This window comes from Gymnoscopelus braueri, assembly GCF_963280865.1.
Source record: "Gymnoscopelus braueri genome assembly, chromosome: 5".
Classification (NCBI taxonomy): domain Eukaryota; kingdom Metazoa; phylum Chordata; class Actinopteri; order Myctophiformes; family Myctophidae; genus Gymnoscopelus; species Gymnoscopelus braueri.
Genome location: NC_137606.1, coordinates 45,161,560 through 45,186,137, shown reverse-complemented (window position 1 = coordinate 45,186,137; position 24,578 = coordinate 45,161,560). Strand labels below are relative to the sequence as shown.

At 40.5% G+C, this 24,578-nt stretch overlaps 1 protein-coding gene across 3 annotated transcripts in view; it reads left to right on the top strand.

Moving 5' to 3' along the window:
* The first annotated feature begins 1,334 nt into the window (after positions 1–1,334).
* Positions 1,335–24,578, top strand: part of arap1 (ArfGAP with RhoGAP domain, ankyrin repeat and PH domain 1) — a 113,920-nt gene continuing 90,676 nt past the window's right edge. For all 3 annotated transcript variants that reach the window (XM_080429607.1, XM_080429608.1, XM_080429606.1), the window contains exon 1: positions 1,335–1,466. The gene's annotated coding sequence lies outside the window, so the exon portion shown is untranslated. The remainder of the gene's footprint in view (positions 1,467–24,578) is intronic.

The following is a 24,578-nucleotide window of genomic DNA, read 5'->3' as shown; positions in this document are numbered from 1 at the left end:
GTTATGCAATGTAATGATAAAATAACTAACATAGTGAGCTGAGCTACATGTTAAATCAGTGTTTCTCAAACGTTTTCATGTCAAGGACCCCCAAATTGATATGTATTTGGCCGCGCAGACTCCCATCTGAAAAGGTGTTGTGCCAGTGACCCCTAGGAGAGAAAAACATTCTAAATGTTTCAAAATGTTCCAAACATCTTCGATATCCTTCAAATATTTACAAAAATAGTAGATGTAAAGCTGTACAGCGCAGCACAAAGTGACGTGCTGTGAGCTTGTAGATCTGCTATTTTTTAATAGCCAACATATAAATGGATACAGTGGTTAAAATGATGTTGATACCATGTTAAATACTTTTGCTGGGGACCCCCTCCAATAACCCCACTTTGAGAACCAATGTGTTAAATGTTTCCACATAGAACTAGGAACGTGCTGATTGTCCTCACAGTGACAAAGACATGCTAGGAAGTGGTGAAATCTTTCAGAAGAGGAGGCAATAAAAATCAGGTAATTTTATAGGTGAATGTGACTAAATTAGTATACATTTTCCTTAACCTAATCGTGGTGTACTGCAGTGTTCTCATAGGGGCCATGAGGGGGGGGGGTATATTAGTTAATATACAGTATAGCATCAAAATCAGTTTGACAGCTTTTTCTGAGGTACTTTTACTTTACTTCCATTATTTTAATACTTTATACCTGTTTTTTTTTTCATACCACTTTAATAGGCCTTCACAATACTGTATTAACTTATAAATTATGATGTATTATTATTATGCTTTAGTTACCCAAGTAAAACCTAGGTAAAATCAGCCCTATATTGATTTGAGCACCTGCAACCAACCAATTAGGCAACAAATTAATTAACCATTCAATTTCTGCATAACAAAGTTGAGTACTTTTATGTTTGGTACTCTAAAGTATTATTTACTGTTTTGAATGAAGGACTTTTACTTCATCTGAGCAGGCTATAGGCCTACTTCCATCACTGCTAACGGTCCCTGCTTGCACTTGTTCTCGCTCGCTCTCTCTCTCTCTCTCTCTCTCTCTCTCTCTCTCTCTCTCTCTCTCTCTCTCTCTCTGTGTGTGTGTGTGTGTGTGTGTGTGTGTGTGTGTGTGTGTGTGTGTGTGTGTGTGTGTGTGTGTGTGTGTGTGTGTGTGTGTGTGTGTGAGCGTGCGTGCGTGCGTGCGTGCGTGTGTGTGTGTGTGTGTGTGTGTGTGTGTGTGCGTGCGTGCGCGTGTGTGTGTGTGTGTGTGTGTGTGTGTGTGTGTGCGCGCGCGCGTGTGTCGGTCACGTGATACCACCGTACGGAAGTTTTTCAGGGGTTTGGTGTGTCTTCCTCCAACCACGAAGCTGAAGCTGCTGATCTCTGTCTGCATCAGAACATGAACGTTACTCTAGAGCCGTTACTTTACCAGTGATTACACATACAACTATCAACACTTTACAACTAACAGCTGACAAGGTAAGAGGGCTTTTTAATTCACAGGAATGTACACTTTTTTATCAGTCTTTCCCCCCCTTCTTTTTGATAATAAATGCGATTTAAATAAAGCCCGAACAACTACAGAGAAACAGTTATTTCTCTGTAGTTGTTCGGGCTTTATTTAAAGTTACTCCTGGCGACAGTGTTGCCGTTTGATGACACTCAGTGGCAACATTCAAACGGCAACACTGTCGCCAGAAGTAACTTTAATAACGGGTTATAGTTTACTGTCGGTGCGCTAGATCTGCCCTGTATTTATTTATCTGACCTGTTGCGTTGAAAACCGACACAAACATCGCGATTGTTGCTTATTGTTTTTCTCTCTACAACAACAAGATGATGATGATTATTATGATGTGGATTATGATGATGATTATGATTGTGATGATGACTATGGTCGGGAAGCGTTTCGTTTGGATAAAGTTCAAGTTCTGCTTTTTGTTAAAAAAAAACACGCAATCTGTGTGTGTCCTCACTTTGACAGATCCTTGGTAGAGTTTGGCAGCAGCAGACATAACAGGCTGTTTGTTTTTCTCAGCTCCCGTTAGGGGCAGTGCTGGAAAGTACTGTACTTAAGTACAATTTTGAGGTATTTTTACTTTACTGGAGTATTTCCAGTTTTCAGTACGTTTACTTCTACTCCACTACATCTCAGAGGCAAATATTGTACTTTTTACTCCACTACAATTATTTGAAAACTTTTGCTACTAGTTACTTTGTAGAATTAGATTGTCTATTTTCAAATAGACTTGGTATAAAATAGGGCTGAAGTGGTTAATGTAGGCCTATGTTTTATAATATAATAATGTAGAAGTAAAAGTAGCCTATGCTGACGGGGTTGTTTATCCCCACAGGAGGACAAGAGAGGGGCTCAGTCAGTCTGATATGATTTGACCACTTCCTTTTCATCTTAAAACTGATTTATACTTTGTTACATGCTGGTGTTGCATGCAGTTAATAGCAGATAATATATACACCAGGCAATGCAGGCACGCATTTAAGTATATGACTGACTGAGGCTTTAGTGGTTCTCAAACTTTTTCATGACATTTAAGGAGGACCCCCAAATTGATAGGCTGCGGGGCCCCCATCTGCCAAGTTGTTGTGGCAGGGGGACCCATATCTACAAGCTCACAACATGTCGCTTGTAGATCGACTATATTTCAAATGGTCAATGTATAGCCTATAGGGTTCAAGTGGTTCAACAAATTTAGCTGGGGACCCACCGGAACCCCCTCACTCAAGGACCCCTGGGGATCCCCGGACCCCACTTTGAGAACCTCAGACTTTTTAATTTCAAGGACCCCCATAACCCTGAGAGTGTAAGTGTTTGTGCACTCTCAGAGTTAACAGACCTGTAAAGGGTCCATTGGAACCACCTCAAGGAACCGAGTCCCTTGCTGGACCCCACTTTGAGAGCCACTGGTCTGAAAGTGAATTGGCTGATATTTGGTCCATGTGTTTGTACACCAAGAGTTAATGAGTGCAAGGTTGCTGAACTGAAGTCTGGATTCACTGATCTGAAAATATGCTGTTCAATTAAATCAACCCAATGGAAACCAAATGGACCTGTAAGGGTCCATTTGGTGCAGGGTTGACAGGTGATTGTCTACTTTAGACCGGCATTGTATAATATCATTAAATACAATATATAATATAGTTGCTGTCGGGCATAACAGTAAAAGTTGTGTGTGTGTGTGTGTGTGTGTGTGTGTGTGTGTGTGTGTGTGTGTGTGTGTGTGTGTGTGTGTGTGTGTGTGTGTGTGTGTGTGTGTGTGTGTGTGTGTGTGTGTGTGTGTGTGTGTGTGTGTGTGTGTGTGTGTGTGTGTGTGTGTGTGTGTGCGCGCGCTAGTGTCATGTTCTTGATTAAAATGATGTAGAATGCAGCACAGAGTTGTCATGCAAACTAAATTCTTTGTGCTTAATATTAAAAGAGAATCATATGTAGCCTATATCATAAGTAGCCTACAGTAAACCCCAAATTGCTGTATCTCACACAGGATACAGTAAAGAGACACACACACACACACACACACACACACACACACACACACACACACACACACACACACACACACACACACACACACACACACACACACACACACACACACACACACACACACACACACACACACACACACACACTTTTTATTTCAGATGTAGATAGGTCAGTGTAGAGAAACAGGAAACCACAGGCAGAAAGAGAGGAGAGATGTGTGTCAGATTCCAACCTGGGTCCTCCTGCTCACAAGGAACATATTTTTGTTTCTTTGATATCGGAGCAGAGCACATTCATGAATATTCATTTAAAACATATGAGATAAGTGAGCCACGAGTCACGCCGGTCTGCTTTTAAAAGGTGATACAGTTGTTCTAGATCTTCTGAGGTCAGGATGGAAGGGTTGTTCCAGCAAGGAGGACCATATATAGTGACTAAATGCATCTTCAAAAATTTCCAAACATTTTCAATTTTTTTCCAAAACACCGTCATTTAAAGCACGGTTTAAATGACGGTGAAGCCATAACTACTTTAGCTGGGGACCCCCTGGAACCCCCCCCCCCCCCAAGGACCCCACTTTGAGAACCAATGGTCTACTTCATAGGCTGTGAGTGAGCAGGTCACAGATGGATAGAAGTTAATCCATTAAGGACTTTGTAAACAACAAGTAGTACTTTGAAATCGATTCTGTATTGAACGGGGAGCCAAGTAAGTGATGTAAGTTTAAGAGTAATGTGTTCAGCAGCAGCTTCTCCTCTTGTCCCAGTGAAATCTCTGGCTGCAGGGCAGCATTATGAATGAGCTGCTGCAGTCAGTTCCAACTGTATTTTGGCTTTTGGGGGGAATTACAGGGCATTACAGTAATCTTAACCTGTTGGAGATGAATACATGGACCAGTTTTTTTTTAGAGGCATATACTGAGATATGAAGCTGGAATACCTTTGGCAATGGTGTTAAAAGCTCACAATGTGTCATATCCATGTTGGCCCACGACACCGTTGTACGACGACGTGCAATTCCTTTTGAAAATAGCAGATCTGCAAGCTCACAACGTGACACGTTGTGCTCTTGTAGATCGCTATCTTTCAAATACAAATGGTTAAAGAGATTTTGATGATATATATATATATATAAACACATTTTACTTGGGACCCCCTGGAACTCCCTTAGATGACCCCTGGGGGTCCCTGGACCCCACTTTGAGAACCACTGGTTTATTCTCATCCTCTTAGTGCTCCATCTGCACCACATTGACTGTCCCCTTGTTTTGACTGAAGCATGCACCACGCTCCAACTGAAGGCCTTGTCCTTGCCCCAGTCTTTAAACATCATGGTCTGTGTGTGGTTGGGGGGGGGGGTGGTTGTATTTAGTCTCCCTGCTCTTCTGTAGAGACATTTAGATCGTGTCAAAAGTCATGTCTCTCTCTATCTCACTCTCACTCTCTCACTCTATTAGCTAATTTAAAATCGAGATCGCATAGGTGTCTGAATCGAGATCACGATCTTTTTTCGATTAATCGTGCAGCACTGTGTTCGACGAGGCCTACCCTGACCCAGGGCGAGTCGTGTCATCATGTCATTGTCTCTCTCTCACTGTCAAATAGCAGATCTACAAGCTCATAGCGCGGCACCGAGTGCCGCACTACGAGCTTGTAGATCTGCTATTTACGAAAAATTGTGAAAGATTTTTGCAAATCTTTGAATGTATATTTTGTAAAGCAAACATCTGTCAAATATTTTGTTCCAGGGACCTCCAGAAGCATAGATTTGAGTTACGAATGTTCGCTTTAAAAAAATATATATTCAAAGATTTGCACAAATGTTCAAGATTTAAAAAAAAATAGCAGATCTACAAGCTCGTAGTGCGGCACTCGGTGCCGCACTACGAGCATGTATATCTGCTATTTTTGAATAGCCAAAGTATAAAATAATGATTATAGGTCAAATCTAAAATGAGTAAATGATACAGATGCGTTTCTGGATTGAATGGGTTAAACTGGTACGGTGCAACACTGGGCTGTTAGTGTTAGTTGTTCTCAGACTGTCTGCCCACATCCAGCACAAATCACATTTCCTACCCAGATTGGAGTCGGATCAGTGTTGCCAATGTCCATTTATTATAAGCGACTTTGGTCTTCGCCTTCTTTTTATGTAAAGTTGCTTGTAAATATTATTTTAAACCAGTGTTTCTCAAATATTTTCATGTTAAGGACCCCCAAATTAATATGTATTTGTCCCTAACCCCTATCTGAACCAGATTTGTGTTGTTAGAAGAATGTTTAAAAAATCTTCCAAATATTACACATTTTATTTTAAGATTTTATGAAAATTCTGTGAGCTTGTAGATCGTCTATTTTCAAATGGCCGATGTATGCAGTATATACTGTAGGTTTAAAGTGCTCATGTGGCCTGCAGTAGTCGCTTCTTTTGGGCTTGTTTTCCTAGACCTGGTCATTTCTCTCACAAAATCTGGCAACACTGATTCGGATTGGTTTTATGCACTCTGGCTAAGGCTAAGGAATGTGATTCAAATCTGTTTCCATTTGTTTTGTTTTTTGCTGTTAAAGGACGACTTCACCAATTTTCAACCTATCTTCATATAATTGGTCCTCACTATTGCTCATGATAAAATGGTAAAAAAAAAAATCTACTCTGCTTGTGTGTCATAGGAGGGCTATGGACACTTAAGAAATCCGTCTACCAGTGACATCATGTGAGGCAGGGATTTTTTTTTCAAACAATATTTCACATTTCTTATTTTGATTTTTATTAACGTGAGAACAATGGCTTCTATTATAGCATGCTAACTTCCCATGAATAGAAAGCCCTCAGTTTCTATTAGCTTGGATTCCCCAGCGTTGATGTCACTGGTAGACAGGTTTCTGAACTGTCCACAGCCCTCCTCTGAGACACAGGGTGAATAATAGACACAAATGGTACCATATATTATAATAAGCACTAGTGAGAACCAATTATATGAAGATGGGTTGAAAATGGGTGAAGTCGTCCTTTAAGATTTGATCAAACTAATCTGATTCCAATCGGACAAAAGTAGGCAGATAGGCCAAAAATCCGATTTGGGCTGCCAGTCTGAACGTAGTCTTAGCCTCTTTACTGTTGTTTCTTTCTCACTCTTTCTCATGCTCTCAGGCCAGTGTTCATGGCTGAGTCAATCTGTAATGAGCTGGGGAAGAGGAACTGGCCTGTCCTGAGGGCACATATTCGTCAGGCAGTCAGAACGTGCGGTCATGATTAACAACACAACACACAATAAATCACTGGAGCCGTGTGATGAAAAGTAAACTCATGATAGAATCATTAGCCACAGTCTCTTGTATATCTGTCAGCTTATAAATCATGTCTCAGGGTTCTGACTGGTGTGAAGAACAAAGTCAAAGGGCAAGGAAGGAAGGAGGTTGCTGTGTCTGCTGATTTGTAACTTCCTCATCTTTATATTAAATTTAGCCAGTGGGCGGATGGTGGGACTGGGACATCACAAACGTGCAAAAAATGTCACAACAGTGATATTTCTGTCCAAATCCAGACGTCACCCTTGTGACCCTGGGGTCATGCTCGCAACGTCAGTATGTGATTGGCCAATCAGTGCTACTGGATGTTTCAGGCCACGAAGCGCCCTTAAAATCAAGATGTGAATGGCCTGAACATCTATTATTATATTATATTATGTATACATGTACAGTATACATAATGTTAGTTTAGCGGAGTGGCTCAGAGCCAATGCCTGAAGACCAAAGGCCTAATATCTCCCCCCGCCGCTTGTGGATAAGATGTTTGGCTTCAGCATCACTTCCTGTGCGGGAGACCTGGGTTCGAATCCCAGATGCTACATAAAAAAAAAAAACTGAAGTCTCGCTAGACAAGATTGAAATCTCGAGATTTCAATCTCGTCTAGCGAGACTTCTGTTTTTTTTGTTTTTTTTTGGTTGCATAGTGTTCTGTCACTATGAACGTCAGATCTCCAAAAAAAAAGAAAGAAAAAAAAGCTATTAAAATATGTGATCTAACCTAAGGCCTATCCGCGCACCTTTTAAGCTGTGGCGGCTCAGGGGTGGAGTTATGAAATTTTTCTACTGTACCATTCATCCTAAGATATCATAACGTCATAGAAAAGGTAAGAAAACTTTAGTCCAAAATTCTCCTTTAACATGCCCATATCTGAAGACCACTTGACACTGGATTTTCTAGGTGTGGAGTATGTGTAGCGCTCTGGACTTCTAGTGTTATTGGTGTTTTCCTTTAACCATCCATCTTATGTACATTTATCTTATTACATCTATTTAACTGCCTCATCCCACTGCTATTTTAGCCACCCACCTGTATATATCTTGCAGCATATATCGTTGTTGTCACTTTTTGTGTTTTCTTCGTAATTGAATGCCCTCCTTGATCATACTACAGCGTCACTCAAAAGTAGCAGATCGACAAGCTTGGAATGCGGTGCGAAGCGACGCGTCTTTGAATTTTAATCCTGAAAAGCAACAGTTTTGGACATATGAGGTTTCCACCCGACAGAGACGATATGTACACAGTATTTCACACTGCTCATAGTGATATCTTTCTCTGTCTCTTTCCACCTTTTATTTAACCCATTCAAACCGGGAACGCATCTCTGTCATTCTTAGATTTCTTTGGGCTATTCAAAAATAGCACATATACAAGCTCATAGCACGGCACTCGGTGCCGTGCTTTTTTTGGGGGGGGGGAATCGTGGAAAATTTGAATATGTATTTTAAAGCGAACATTTGTAACTCAAATCTTTGCTTCTGGGAATTCTACAAATGTCTTCTAAACCTTAACAGTTTTTTGAAAAAACTTATTTTGCTACAATATCAGTGATTCTATAAAATGGTATGTATTTGGCCGTGGACCCCCATCTCAAAATATTTTGTTCCAGGGACCCCCAGGAGTTGTAACAAGAGTTAAAAATGTTCGCTTTAAAAATAAGTATATTCAAAGATTTGCACAAATCTTCATTTTTTTTTTTTTCTATTTTTGAATAGCCAAATAAATCTGAATGACACACAGATGCGTTCCCGTTCTTAAAGGGTTAAACTGCGATGATGGATTGTACGACAAAGAATTTCCCCCACTTTGTTAACACCTGTAAACCTGTCATGTGACAATAACGTTGAGTTGAGTGCAGGCCGAAGAGAGGAGTTTTTTTGTTGTTATATCTTGAGAGCTGTAAACTCACTAACATTACATTTTGTTTGCCATATGTAGTACTAAACATGTCATGAAGTCATTTGTTTTACTATATTTGCTCTAGGTGTAGGGTCTTCCCTGGATGTGGTGTTTAGCTGTGATACTATGGCCACAGAAAGGCTCTGCATGTGAAACTGTGCACCAGCCCCAAAAGAGGATGTAGTGCACACACACACACACACACACACACACACACACACACACACACACACACACACACACACACACACACACACACACACACACACACACACACACACACACACTCTGTTAATGGTACAACCTGTGCTTGGGGTGCCAATTACATCAATAGCTAAAATAATGTTAGTCAACCACACACAGGAACACACACACACACACACACACACACACACACACACACACACACACACACACACACACACACACACACACACACACACACACACACACACACACACACACACACACACACACACACACACACACACACACACACACACACAGGTGGTCCATTACTGGCAGGACTGAGTCACTTCAATTTAAATTGAAAAGGGGGTCAAAGTGGGTTGAGCGCATAAAAACTGGTGGTGGTTGTGTGAGTCATGTCCGTCCGTATGTGTGTGTGTGTGTGTGTGTGTTTACTTCTATCTTGTAACAGCAACAGAGTAATAGAAAGGGGGTCAGAATCTCCTAAAGCAAGCACATGTTGGTCCTTATACCTCAGAAAGTTGTCATGTTGATGTAGGATTGGAATTAGGTTAAAGCATCGGATTAAGGATTATGGTTAGGAATTCAGGCATTAGGGTTAGTCAGAAAGAATGTGAGCCCACGCAAGTAGACCACTTAAGTTTAGAGTTAGTGTGTGCTGCTGCATGCACATTCTCAGCATCTGAGTGTATGCCTGTGACATTGTGATGCAATGGTGATGATAGTGAGTCAGGTTTTAGTGGCCTTGGAATGCAGAAACCGATTAATTTTATTTGCTCTTCCGGGAACGCATCTGTGTCATTTTCTTTGGCTATTCAAAAATAGCAGATATACAAGCTCGGTGCAGCGCTATGAGCTCGTAGGTCTGCTTTTTTTTTTATCTAGAAAATGTGTGCAAATCTTTGAATATATGTTTTTTCAAAGCAAACATTTGTAACCCAAATCTTTGCTTCTGGCGGGTCCCTGGAACAAAATATTTTGAGATGGGGGTCCGGGTCTAAATACATATCTAAAAATGTTATCGAAATCCTAACAGTATGTTGCTATATCAGTGGTGCTCCAACCTTTTCATGTCAAGGACCCCCAGAATTATATGTATTTGGCCACGGAGCCCCATTTAAAAATATTTTGTTCCAGGGACCCCCCAGAAGCATTTAAAGCTAAAACATTTAGGGTACTTCTCGAGGACACATTTCATAGTAACTGCACCTTTCCACCGTTTCATGTAACACTGTTTATTTGCATCTGTGATGATTGTAATATGATTCAAATGTTTGTGGTTTTTCATTATGCATGTATTTTATATGTTTTATATGCTGTTATCAGGGCGTCCCTGAAAAAGAGAGCTTGCTCCCAGTGGGCTTCCCTGAATAAATAAAGGAAGAAGAAAGAAAGAAAGAAGCAAAAATTTGAGTTAAAAATGTTCTTCACGATTTTTTTTAAATAGCAGACCTACAAGCTCATAGCGCGACACTCGGTGCCGCACTATGAGCTTGTAGATCTGCTATTTTTGAATAGCCAAAGACATCTTCAAATGACACCGATACTTTCCCCGTCTTAATGGATTAAACAAAAGTTTCAAAGATCATCACAGCAATAATAGGAATGTATTTCCCTTTAGTTGTTTTAGGGGAATTTGTGGCTGTACATTTGCACATACTGTACATACAGTATGTGAAAGACGTCCTCTGCAATGAACCCATCCTAACTTCTACAGTATTAGGAGCAGTGGCCATGTAGCCGATTTTACAGTTGCCTTCTAAATCAGTAGTTCTCAGACTTTTCCATGCCAAGGATCCCCAAATTGATATGATATATTTGGCCGTGGACCCCCCATCAGAAAATGTTTTGTGCCCAAAAAAAAAACAGATTTGTGTAAAAAAAAAAAATCTAAATTATAAAATGTTTTCCAAAGACATCTGCTATTTTTGATATTTCAAAAACAGCAGATGTACAAGCTCGCAGCTTGTATATCTGCTATTTTTTAGAACTACAGGTGTTCTAAACCACTGTTCTAAATCCTAAGAAAAAAAAACGTAAGTTGCTTTCCTTGTTTCCCGTGTCATTTTTTGATTTGAGCTAAAAAACATTATTTTACACTTTGGATATAAAAAAATTGCAGATATACAAGCTCATAGCGCGGCACAGAGTGCCTCGCTACGAGCTTGTAGATCTGCAATTTTTTTGAAAAATCGTGAAAATGTGTGCAAATCTTTGAATATATATTCTTTGAAGTGACATTCTTTAACTCAAATCTTTGCTTCTGGAGGTCCCTGGAACAAAATATTTTGAGATGGGGGGTCCGCGGCCAAATACATATCATTTTGGGGGTCCTTGACATGAAAAAGTTTGAGCACCACTGATACAGAAACATACGTTTTTTCAGGTCTTAATGGGTTAAGAGCAATGGGCATGAAGCATTAATACGGCGCCCGGGGAGCAGCTGGGGGTTACTGGCCACCTTCTTATTTATACACTTGTTATCTTGTGTCACCATCGTTGACCTTTTGCATTTTCTGTTTTTATTTTGAAGCACATGGGTCTATGCTTGATAGTATGAGATGTGCTATAAGTCTCTACCACAGTAGCCTCGATCTCCAGGCTTTTATTGCTTAGTTTTGCTAAAAAATAAAAGCCTGGCCCAACTATAGCCTGTACTGGGTATGAGGAAGTGTTTCATTTCCCAACCAACCAGAGTGCAGTGGGCGTCGCTCGTAATGTTGTGTTAACGGGGCGGGGGTTGACGGACAGATCGGTGAACCAATGGGATCAGGCGCCGTCTCTCGCCGGCTCTATACACACGCCCCTTTATACACGAAATCAGGAGGGTTGCAGCAGGCTACTACCACAGAGCTAAAACAGATGAGTCAGTATCACCCTCTGAAAGTGAATCTGCCTTACAGACACAGTGGTTAACAGTAAAAACAGAATTAACACCCATTAGAAAAAGTAGGTGGAAAAGGAATAAATAAGGTTCACATCATACCATGGCTTTATTTATAGTGCTATGCAAAGCTGTAACATATTACTACCGTCTAGAAGATTGCAGGAACAGGCCACAACACAAGTTACACTGCTAGCACAATCATTCATCATTAAGTGATAAGTGATAATTCATCATTATCACCTACTGTAGCACCTCTTTGAGTGCCAAAAACGGTCCGACCGTTTTTCATAATCCAAACGAGGTGTGCCAAAAACGGTTATAATATATATATATAATTTTTATTATTTTTAGTTTTTTTTCTTCACAGCACCAGGAGATATCATTTTTCGAAGATTTAGACTTTAATCCACTTCCTGGTTAACTTATGACTTCAAAAGCCTGTATCTCGGCTCCTGTGTACTTTTTTTTTTGACTATGTATTTTTGACTATTTTTGACTATTTTCAACTGGCTGCAACTATGGAACGGATTACCGAATGTTTTTAATTTTTTCCCCCCGATTGTACGAGACCTCTATGTGTGTAATGAGGGGATCACCGTGAGGACGGTGATCACTGAAAATATTTTGTGACTTCTTGAAAAAGGTTCAAAATTTGTTAAAAATCCAGGCACTGACTGTACCCTGTTTTAAAAAAACCCTGGCACTCAATGTGTTAAAACAGAAGGCACTTCACACATAGCATTAAATACAAAAACATTGTGAGAGAAACAATAAAAAGGCATGAAAGTAATGTGAGTGTGTGAGAAACATGATATGAGAGGCTGAGCATAAAAAGAGAACACAGTAACAGACTAATTACTCAGGCACAGGTAGTAAAAGCAAGTCTATAAAATAGTGTATTATGGAACCATAAAGGTCTTTGAAAGGTCTCTGCTACTACATTGTAGTCACCCTGAGCCGGTGCAGAAAGTTTGGGACACTGCACAATCCTGAGCGTTAATTTGACCATGAGACTGAGTGTACAATTGGACACGAAAGGGGCCCCCAGCTAAATGATTGATAGTTAGGAACCAAATGGACCCTTATGGGTCTGTAACTCAGAGTGTATTGAAACCAAATAGATTTGGTTCCAAAAAGAAAGAGAAGGAAGCGCTGCAGGGATCATTCAGTGGCTCTGAGATAGGTGCTCTTTGGTGACACAGGTAGGGTCATATAAGCAAAAAGGATTTCCAAAGAAGTACTGCTTGCCAAAAAGGTGTGAAATGCAGACTTACAAAGAAAAGAATTCCAAGGCACTCCGTCTCACGTGAAAAAAATTATGAATTTATTTAGAGCAAGGCAAATAAGTATGACCAACGCGTTTCGACCTAGAAGGTCTTCATCAGGGTCTATCTGGCATTCTGGCTAATCAGTCACTTAAATGCAGCCGTGGATGATGTTTCAATCAATCATGTTAGTACGTTATTACGTCATTATCACATTTAAACGACAGTTCAAATGAGCACAATTGCCCCAATAAATGAAAATAAAATCAAAAAGCAACACCCAGAGTGACAGACACCAATTTTTTTTAATAAAATAACATACTGGGAAAACAGAGTAAATATAATCACAGTGTAGTAAATATTTACACTGTAAACCCAAACATGATCACAGTAATCAAAACAAACATCAGAGAAACGGCAAATAATCAACCTCGTCATTTAAGCCTGGAGACTGTGTGGCTTTTAAAGTGACGATCCAAAAGGTTTCTCTTTGGAGCAATCTTTTGAGTCTGTCGCCTCCTCTGCTGTCAGTGGGGATGACTTCTATGGCTGTAGCTTTCAGAGAGGAGGGGCTGCCATGGCCTTTTTCATGGTAGATTTGGTTCCATTTGTACACTTTCAGAGTTGAATCCAGTACTCAGTATTTTCCTGTGTATACCTGTGATCTTATTACATTATACAGAACTCCCTCATACTGCAGGTTGTGTTCGCTTTGCGCAACATTTCGGATGTCTGAAGTTTTATGAAACAATGGCAACACTTGCTATGCATCCCATCATGTCTATAATGCATTAGACATAAGTTATAATGCATTCTAATCTGCTTATAACACTGCATAATTATGTTATAAGCATTCATAAATACTCATAATGCTTTATTACAATAATCATGACACATTATAAAGCATATTTAATGACATAAGGTCAAGTATAGATGCATTGTAGCGCTTATAACACTGTATATTTACAGTTATAACAAGCACTCTTAAGACATAACACATTATAAACCATTTTATAATGCGTTGTCATCACTCTTATAATGCATTATGAAGACCATTATAAAATCCATTACTCTGTCATATACTGTCATTATAAGTCACTATAAGTGGTCATTTGTTGCTTTAAGAAAAAATATTAAATCTATGCAAGATTATAGAGACAATTACTGTATACTGTGATTATTGTTATAAAGCATTATGAGTATTTGTGAATTTTATAACTAATGCAGATTATAATGCATTATAATGTATTATAAGTATGTTTATATTGCATCATAGACATGGGATGCATAACAAGTGTTATCACAGCTTATGTATTTTGTATTGTAAATTAATAACGGCCTACTTTGTCATACAAGTGTTGTGCACAAGTTGTGAATATAGATGATCTACAAGCTCGTAGATCAGCTATTTTAGCTGAGTGTGCCTCTAAATATTGAACCAATGAAAAGTATTAACAAGAGTTAACAAGGCGACTAAATAATAACTACATTGGATTCATTGGAATACAGTTTTTTTTCCCCCCATTTCCTGAAAAGTAACAGATTTGGACATACTGTACTGCACTGTACGTACAAGGCTTCATTCTGCCTGACAGCGATGACATCGTCTCTGTCGGTTGGAAACCTCATACATCCAAAACTGTTACTTTTCAGGATTCAAACTCAAAAAGCATCAAAAGTAGCAGATCTACGAGCTCAAAACGCACCGCGTTTCAAGCTTGTAGATCTGCTACTTTTGATGCTTTTGTGTGGCGCTGTAGTGTGATCAAGTAGGGCGTTGATTTACGAAAAAACACAACAAGTAAAAATATGGAGATAAGAGGTTTCTGCCCGACAACAACCGATATATTTGTAATGAATAAATTTTCCTTCCGTTTTTCCTCTCCTTTCCAATTGCCCTCCCCTGCCCCCCTGCCCCCCCCCCCCCCCCCCCCCGCCGCCCCCCACGTTGTAAACCTGTGGTTGTGTGATCATCACTGTGAGCTCTTCTAGTCAGAGAAAAGCAGGTGATGTCATATGAGGGTGCAGTGGGGACCGTGGGCTGACAATGCTACCCTCACACACTGGATTAACCCATTCTATCCGGGAACGCATACTGTGTCATTTTAGATTTTTTTGTTGCTATAACCATTATTTTAAACTTTGGGCTTTTCAAAAATAGCAGATATACAAGCTCATAGCGCGGCACTCGGTGCTGGTAGATCTGCTATTTTGAAAATGTGTGCAAATCTTTGAATATGTATATTTTTAAAGCGAACATTTGTAACTCAACAAAGTGTTTTCAGATGGGGGTCCGTTTGAGAACCACTGATATTATAGCAACATATGGTTTTCAGAAAACTGTTAGGATTTAGAAGACATTTGTAGATGCGTTCCCGGATTGAATGGGTTAATTACCCTGCCTGAAGCTACAGCACGTACTGTCCTCTGTTCCCAGAGCTCTCTCTCTCACACACACACACACACACACACACACACACACACACACACACACACACACACACACACACACACACACACACACACACACACACACACACACACACACACACACACACAGCCTTTGTCGACCTGTTTACCAAGTTGTGTTTGTGTTACTGTTGGTCATGTGTTGTTGATATGAGTTGATCTGCTAAACCGTTGGCGTTGTGGGAAGACAAAGTGTTACATGCTGAGACGGAGAGAATACAAACACACGCGCACACGCACACACGCACACGCGCACGCACGCGCACACACACACAGTGACACACCGATACTGCTGAGGGAGCAAATATTTTAATTACGGGAACCCTATAGCCTCCCTATTCTGGGCCTGGTCAATAGGCGAACATTCTGCGAAAATAAACTACAAGCTCACACTCGCGACTTGTTGTTGTGAGCTTGTAAATCGGCTACTTTTGGTGAAGATATCTTGTGTACAGGTAAAAAAAAGGAGGAGGCCGAGTACAGAGCCCTGGGGGACCCCGGTGAGCAAAGTATATGGGGTTCAAGTGGTTACGTGTCCCGCCGTGTTTCAGTGCTGTGGCTGTAGTGTTCATATTCACCATGAAGAGATCTACAAGCACGAAACACTTCGCGCCGCGTTTCATGCTTGTAGATCTGCTTCTTTTGATACTTTTGTGTGACGCTGGCTGTAGTATGATCGAGTAGAGCCTTCATTTACGAAAAAACACAAAAAGTTTAAATATGGAGATAAGAGGTTTCTGCCCGACCGCAACGATATATAGTTTATATAGATAAAGTAATGCCTGATTTATTCTTGGTTGCATGCCGGCGTTGACCACCGGAAATAGCTGATCTACAAACTCACAATGTGATGTGAGTTTGCTATTTTCGGCGAGCGACACCGGCACACGCCTACGTATACATCTGGCCCAAGTAATGACGGGAGAACAGACAGGGAGAGACAGTGGGAGGGGGGCCGGTCTGGTGTGTGGGTTATGAAAGAGGCTTTTGAAAGTGGGCAAAGAGTTGACCCTGGACGGAACCAGAAGTGAGACACATGTAGTCATGTACATACAAGCGCACGTATGCATCACAGCTCTAATAGAAAGGGTGCGTGGGCATGTGTGTGTGTGTGCGTGTGTGTGTGTGTACACGCGCACGCACAGTATCATTAAGTGAACACTCGGCACAGTGTCTGTGTGTTTGATATATTTCCTCCCTTTAGTGTGTGTGTGTGTGTGTGTGTGTGTGTGTGTGTGTGTGTGTGTGTGTGTGTGTGTGTGTGTGTGTGTGTGTGTGTGTGTGTGTGTGTGTGTGTGTGTGTGTGTGTGTGTGTGTGTGTGTGTGTGTGTGTGTGTGTGTGTGTGTGTGTGTGCAAGCGTGTACATGCACTCACGCACGCTTGCCTAGGCAACAGAATGTGCCATTGTTGAGGCAACACAGAGACCCCTGTTATTGGCTGCCTTCTGAGAGGGTGGGGGAGAGGAGGAGACGGAAAAGGAGAGAAAGAGAGAGAGAGAGAGAGGATAGAGGGACAGAAGGATTAAATGGGTGTTTTGAAAGGACATGGGGAGTTAACCCATTCGATCCGGGAACGCATATGTGTAATTTTAGACCATTATTTTAAACTTTGGCTATTAAAAAATAGCAGATATACATGTACAAGCTCACATCTACAAGCTCACAAGCTTGTAGATGTGCTATTTCTTTGAATATTTGAAAAGAAAAATGTTTTAAAGCGAACATTTGTCAAATATTTTGTTCCAGGGACCTCCCAGAAGCAAATTAAAGATTTGAGTCCACTGCTTTAAAAATATGTATATTTAAAGATTTGCACAAATTTTCACGATTTCTTAAAAATAGCAGATATACAAGCTCATAGCGCAAAAACAAAGTAGCCAAATAAATCTAAAATGACAGAGATGCGTTCCCGGTTTTAATGGGTTAAATGTTTGTGTGAGGCAGCAGAAAATGAAAAGGAGCGGATGCTTGAGCACCAAAATAATGGAGCGCTCCTCCCACTCTGTCCATGAACCACTGCTCTGTGTGAATCCAGGTTTGGGGTTCACTTCAAAGTCCTTAGTGTTGATTTAACCACTTAAACCCCATATGGTGGACCCGACCGGAGTCCCTCAGGGCTCTATACTAGTGTCTTTTCTGTTATTGCGGGGAAGGCTTTAGCTGAAAATAGCCGATCGACAAGCTCACAAGAGCGAAAGCAATATGGATGCTGGGGTTTAAGTGCTTAACTCTGAGAGTGCACAAATGGAACCAAAATGGTCCATTTGGTTCCATTTATGCTCTCTCTGAGTTACAGAGACCCGTAAGGGTCCATTTGGTTCCTAACTATCAGTCATTTAGCTGGGGAACCCCAACCCCCTCAGGGATCCCTGGTACTGTAGCTACAAACGGGTAAGTTAATACTCGAGGATGGTACTGTGTCATGTTTCACTGCAAAACCCTGATTGTTGGGTTTAACTTTATGCAGATGAAATGCCAAAAACTGACCTCTAAAGGTCTCTCTCTTGGCACTGATTTTGGGTATTAAATGTCTTGTGTTTAAAATGTTGTCTCTCCCACTTAACTGTAAGCATTCTACCTCTTTCCTCTGTTTTGCTCAGTCTCCATTAGGCTATTTTTTGTGCACTGCTACGTGCACGCACGCACGCACGCACGCACGCACGCACGCACGCACGCACACAGCTGACAATGTTATTCTGTGCTGCCTTTCCACCCTCAGTAAGAGCTGAAGTAAAGATTTTTGGTCAAAGATGCTGGACCTTGTCAGCTGTCTGTGTGTTTGTGTGGGCGTGCATATTATGTGAATGCCCTGTGGCTGTGTGTGTGTGTGTGCAATGCATCGATAAGTTAACTTGCTTGTTTTTTGCACGTGTGCACTGCAGTATAGGCATATTGTAGGCTGGTTGATTATGACAATAAAATGCATACATGACACAGTTATGACCTTAGCAGCAATCAAATTGTGTCTCATGAAGTTAACTGTTTGACGCCTTGCCCTCTTTCTTGACTTCCTCATTTGAGAAATGGGAACTGCTTTTGGCCTGTGAGAGTCAGACTGCTCAGCACAGAGATGAGCCTAAGTTGTGCATAGTACTCGACAGTGTAGCTCGCCGAAAATAACAAATGTTTCAAGGTGTTGCTTTGTTAGCTAGAATATCAGTTTTTTTTTAGGGTGAGTAACACCTTTGTGCAGAGAGAGAGAGAGCTGCCCCGCTGTGCTCCTATGGTCTCTGGACTGTTAGAGGAAATGGCACAGGAAATTACTTGTATTAACTTAACCACACACACACACACACACACACATGAAAGCATATCAACAGTGGTTTGAACGGTGACATGGGATGCACATCTAGCCTACTTTAACCCATTAAGACCTGTGATCCTCTAAGATCTGTGTCACTTTTTAATTTGAGCTAAAACGCATTATTTTACACTTTGGCTATAAAAAAATAGCAGATATACAAGCTCATAGCGCGTCACCGAGTGCCGCGCTATGAGCTTGTATTCTACTATTTTACTCTTCTACTTTTTATTCTAATTCTACTATTGTATGATCTACTATTTTTGAAAAATCGTGAAAATGTGCAAATCTTTGAATATATATATTGTTTTTTTAAAGCTCAAATCTTTGCTTCTGGTGGGTCCCTGGAACAAAATATTTTGAGATGGGGGTCGGCGGCCAAATACATATCATTTTTGACATGAAAAAGTTTGAGCACTACTGATATAGAAACATACGTTTTTTTCAGAATACTGTTGGGATTTAGAAGACATTTGTAGAATTGGCTTCAGGTCTTAATGGGTGAATTCACTTTGGGTGCCGACCATGGATCCAATCATTGAGCACTAAGCAGCCATGATGTCAAAAAAACGCAGCAAGATTGTTGGACAGCACATTGTGTAATGTTCATACAGATTGTTGTGAAGTAATCAAAACAGTGGTTCTCAAAGTGGGGTCCGGAGACCCCCAGGGGTCCTTGGGGGGATTCCAGGGGGTAAATTTGTTAATACAGCATTACAATCATTATAACCACTTTATCCAGATTTTATACGTTGGCTATTAAAAAATGACAGATATACAAGCTTACAAGCTTCTACATAGATCTGCTATTTTTGGATTTTCTTTAAACATCTTCAAAGTATTGAAAAATGTTAAATAATTAACACAAATCTTTTTCTCTGGGTCTCTGACAAAAAAACATTTTCATATGGGGGTCCATGGCCAAATATATATCAATTTGGGGGTCCTTGACATGAAAAAGTTTGAGAACCACTGAATTAAAGCACTCACACCGAGTTAAAATAAGCTGTTGTCAGATAAACTGTAGAGCCTACTGTCTACCTCTACTTTTGTATTGAGTATTGAGAATATTTTTTGGTAAATTATAATTTTTGGTTAAAAAGGTTAAAGTACTATATTCTGATAGTAATCATTGCTACAGAGCGTTTGTTCGGCCACAGGGGTCTCTCCAGCTTTTTAGTAAACAGAATATAGTACATTTTCAGGTAGGTGACAACATTTAAGCCAATCAGGAGAGAGCACTGAAAATACATCTTCTGTTTTATAAAGAGCTGGAGAGACAAGGAGACTCCTTTTACTGAACAAACACTCTATAGCAATGAGTACTATCAGAATATATCGCTATTTAACACTTATTTCAACCAAAGTAAATCACTTACCCTACCTTTTAAGTCTAATGAAGTGACTGGTGCTTGTGCTGTGAGCAGCCCTCACCGTGCGTTTACACATGCACTGAGCGGCATGCTCAATGCACAGATTGCACACTGGCCTGTACAGTCCAGTTCCCCCCCACTGATCTGCAAGCTGCCCGACGCAGTGCTCCATGCCCAATGCCTACTGGCACCGTGGGCATGGTTGGACTGGGTGAACCTGTGTTCCTGGCTGCTCCGTTAGTGTTCTCCAGTGGGGTTAACAGGTATTCCCTGAGGGGATAACCTTTGTCACAAAATGTTTGTCATGATTGTTATACATTTTAAATATTAGTAACATAATATTCAGGAGAGAGAGCCTGGTAAGGCTGGCACCGCAAATCACATGAACAATATATTGAGTGATATTTCTTTTGTACAAATGCGTAATCATTGATGGATGGATTGATGGCAAATTCACATGTTAAGGCCTGCAATAAATCACAGCAATCACATTGCGAAACCCAGTGATCTCATTGAATTGTCTCTTAATCACGGCATGCTAGATGCATCATTGTACTGAAATTGGATATATTATTGTAGAGAAAGTGACAAAACAAAGAAGACAAAAGAAACAAAACCACATGTTTTTCATCGAGTTTTTGTTGTAGAACCACTTGTTTTAGATACAGTAGCGTTGCTGTCGGGCAGAAACCTCTTATCTCCATATTCTATCTCCATATTCTAACTTTTTGTGTTTTTCCGTAAAGGAATTCCCTTCTTGATCATACCCACAGTGTCACACAAAAGCATCAAAAGTAGCAGATCTACTAGCTCGAATGGCTTTGAGCTACTTTTGATATTTTTGAATTTGAATTCTGAAAAGTTACAGCTATGGACATATGAGCTTTCCACCTGACAGAGACGATAGGCTGGTCAGCGTTTCATGTCCTCCTTACCCGTGTTGGGGGAAGTTACTTTAAATACGTAGTTTGTCATACTTTGCCCAGAAATGTATTATATTACTTCTGCGTTATTTCCCTGCCATAAAACTAAAGGTCTAGGCATAATTACATGGAATGGAAGGGGGTAGAGTAGACTAAACGGAATAGAGAAGTATCTAAAACATATTTTTTTGCCGCCTACACTTCAATGTCATGATGAAACACAAACAGCTCAGAAGCTGCAGTGCCCTCTATCTGTGTATAGGGTGCAGTACAGTCTATATGAAAAATCTAATGAAAGCTTAAATAGCAAATGGTAGACCTGGTAGATGGAGATGCTTTGTCATTAGTGTGCATGAATTCATTAGAGGCTTAAAATTTGAGTATCTGACAAGTAATGCTTTACATTGTAACTGTGTAATCGTCTCTGTCGGGTATAAACCTTGTACAAAACTGCCACTTTTCTGTATTCAAATAAAAAAAAGCAGCAGATCGACAAGCTCAAAACACGTCGCGAAAGTCGGGCTTTAATTGACGAAAAAACACAAACAGTTAAAATATGGAGATACAAGGTTTCTGCCCGACACAGCAATGTAATATGATAATGCATTTACATTGTTACTCATGTATTGCGTTACCCCAAACACTGCTTCTCACAAGAGAAGGATAGGATTCATTCACATGACATTACAAATCAGCAGTCACCCTCTAAAGCAGCGAAAACGATATATCCATGCTTTTAGGATTCACTCTGTGATTCCAATCAAAACACGATATTATCTTTACATTCATGTAACATGAACATTGTAAGTGAGCTTGTAGTGAACATGCTGAGCTTAAAAGACAAACTGAAATGGCATTTTACTTCCTTATGTGACATAATTTCCAAGTCAAACAGGATAGTCAAGTCAAGTCAAAACTTTATTTATATAGCACATTTAAAAACAACTGAAGTTGACCCAAAGTGCTTTCCAACCGAGAACAAAAACAACAACCTATATATAGACCACAGTTTAGAGTCTACAAAAGCAACCAACATATAAAATAAAATACATAACGAGTCCAAAACACGGTAGAAAATCAAACAACGTATTAAAACATTGCATTAAAAGATCGATCAGCCTCAGACTGAGCTACAGGCAAGAGAGAAAAGTTTGGTCTCTTATAGGTTGGATTAAAAATGTCAATGTTGGACTTTATGCGTGCTGGGAGATTATTCTAGAGTTGATACCACATAAACTTTAATGCCTGACAGCGAGTCGTGGGTTCGATTCCCCAGACCGGCGACCTTTGCTGTGTGTCAATCCCGGTCTCTCTCCCTGTTTCCTGTCACGAGTTGAGGGGCAGCAAGAGCAAATTAAATGTGATTAAATAAACGATAATAATCCTGTACTTGACCCTGATGTAGTATATTGATCATTAAGATTATTGTGTTCATTCATTTTGTGTATCTTGTCATTTGAGATTCTTGTACATGTATAGACATACAGTATATTCATGTACATGTATAGACATACAGTATATTCAATGTGTTTATTATTGCCATTTGAAATGGTTGCATACCGATCGGTATGAGCTCAGGTGATTCCATCTGCCTAATTTGTATAGCCAATCATAGTGGAAGTGACTCTCTATAAATGTACACGCCCATTTCCCTGTATAAAATTCCTAAAAAAGATCCAGCAGGCTTGAAACGTTGAAGCAAAAAAAACAAGTGGAGCTGAGACAATAACCAGTGTCCTGTTGCATCGCTCTTTGTCCAGCGCCAGGGTGAGGTTGCCTTTGTCAGCAACAGAAAAGGCCCGGTCGGGATAGGAAGTCTAACATTGAGTGGAAATCTGTGAGTGTCCTAGCCAATCGCAGCAACAGGGGTGGTGGGCGTGAAACACTTTGCGACCTCCAGAGATGGACGGTCGGACACCCCCTAACTGCACATCCTTCAGCTGCCTATGAGTGCTCTCATCTTGGACATGGAAGCTACTATTGGTTGTTGATATCACAATAATTTTCTGTCAGGATCACGATCCATGATCTTTTCATGTTGATTTTTAAGACGTGTGTGTGTGTGTGTGTGTGCGTGTGTGTGTGTGTGTGTGTGTGTGTGTGTGTGTGTGTGTGTGTGTGTGTGTGTGTGTGTGTGTGTGTGTGTGTGTGTGTGTGTGTGTGTGTGTGTGTGTGTGTGTGTGTGAGAGAAACCACCACAATGTAATTTTTTCATTTATCTAAACTACCACAATGTAATTTTTTCATTTATCTAACTAATCGTTAGCCCTAACTAACGATTAGTTAGTGTCCCTTTCTGTTGAATTAGCTACACCATGGGTCTTCAACAGGGGGTCCGGGACCCCTAGGGGGTCCTCAGAGTTACTACAGGGAGTCGTCCAGATCTTTGTGTGATTACATTCTGAGGGGAGTGAGGGGAACATTAGCCAAAAGAGCTAGGCGTTGTGTGCTTGTAGATCAGCTATTTTTGGTAAAGAGGTTTTAGCTTAATCTGCAACACAATTCTATACAATATGGATGGAGTTCCCTGCTTCATCTCTCTCTCAGCTAAGGGGCCCTGCTTGGGCTGAAAAACGTTGAAGACCCCTGAGCTGCACCATAAAAGTGTGACTAACTGTGGTTTACCACAGTGATAACTGCCTAACTGCAGTCTTCAGTTCCTAAGAATATCCACAGCAGTATGGCAGCATACTGACGTGGTATGAAACATGCACCAGGTCTCTTCAGGTCTCAAATTAGCAGCAACATAAGCACCTTTGTCCAAAGTGCTTTACAACGTTACATTAACCCTTCCGCACACACATCCACACACCGACCATATAAGGCACCAACCTGCTCATCGGGAGGGGTTCGGTGTCTTGCTCAAAGACACTTCGACACATAGTCTGGAACCAGGAACCTTCCGATTCCAAGATGGCCACTCTATACCTCCTGACTGAGCCATGGCCAGTGACACCCCGATTACACTTTTAACCCATTCAAACTGGGAACGCATCTGTGTCACTTTAAGATTTCTTTGGCTATTCAAAAATAGCAGATATACAAGCGGCACCGAGTGTCACGCTATGAGCTTGTAGATCTGCTATTATATTATTATTTGTGCAAATCTTTGAATATACAGTATATATATTTTTTTTAAGCGAACATTTCACCATTTAAATTTTCAACCCCCATCTCCAAATATTTTGTTCCAGGGAACCCCCAGAAGCACATATTGGAGTTAAAAACGTTCGCTTTAAAAATCTATATCCAAAGATTTGCACAAGCTTTAAGGATTTTTCAAAAGAATAGCATATCTACAAGCTCATAGCGTGGCACGGTGCCGCACTATGAGCTTGTAGATCTGCTATTTTTGAATAGCCAAAGAAATTAAAAAAATTACACAGATGCTTTCCCGGTCTTAATGGATTATGTTATGGTCAGTGGTCACCCAACCCAGGCAGTGAGCATGGATCA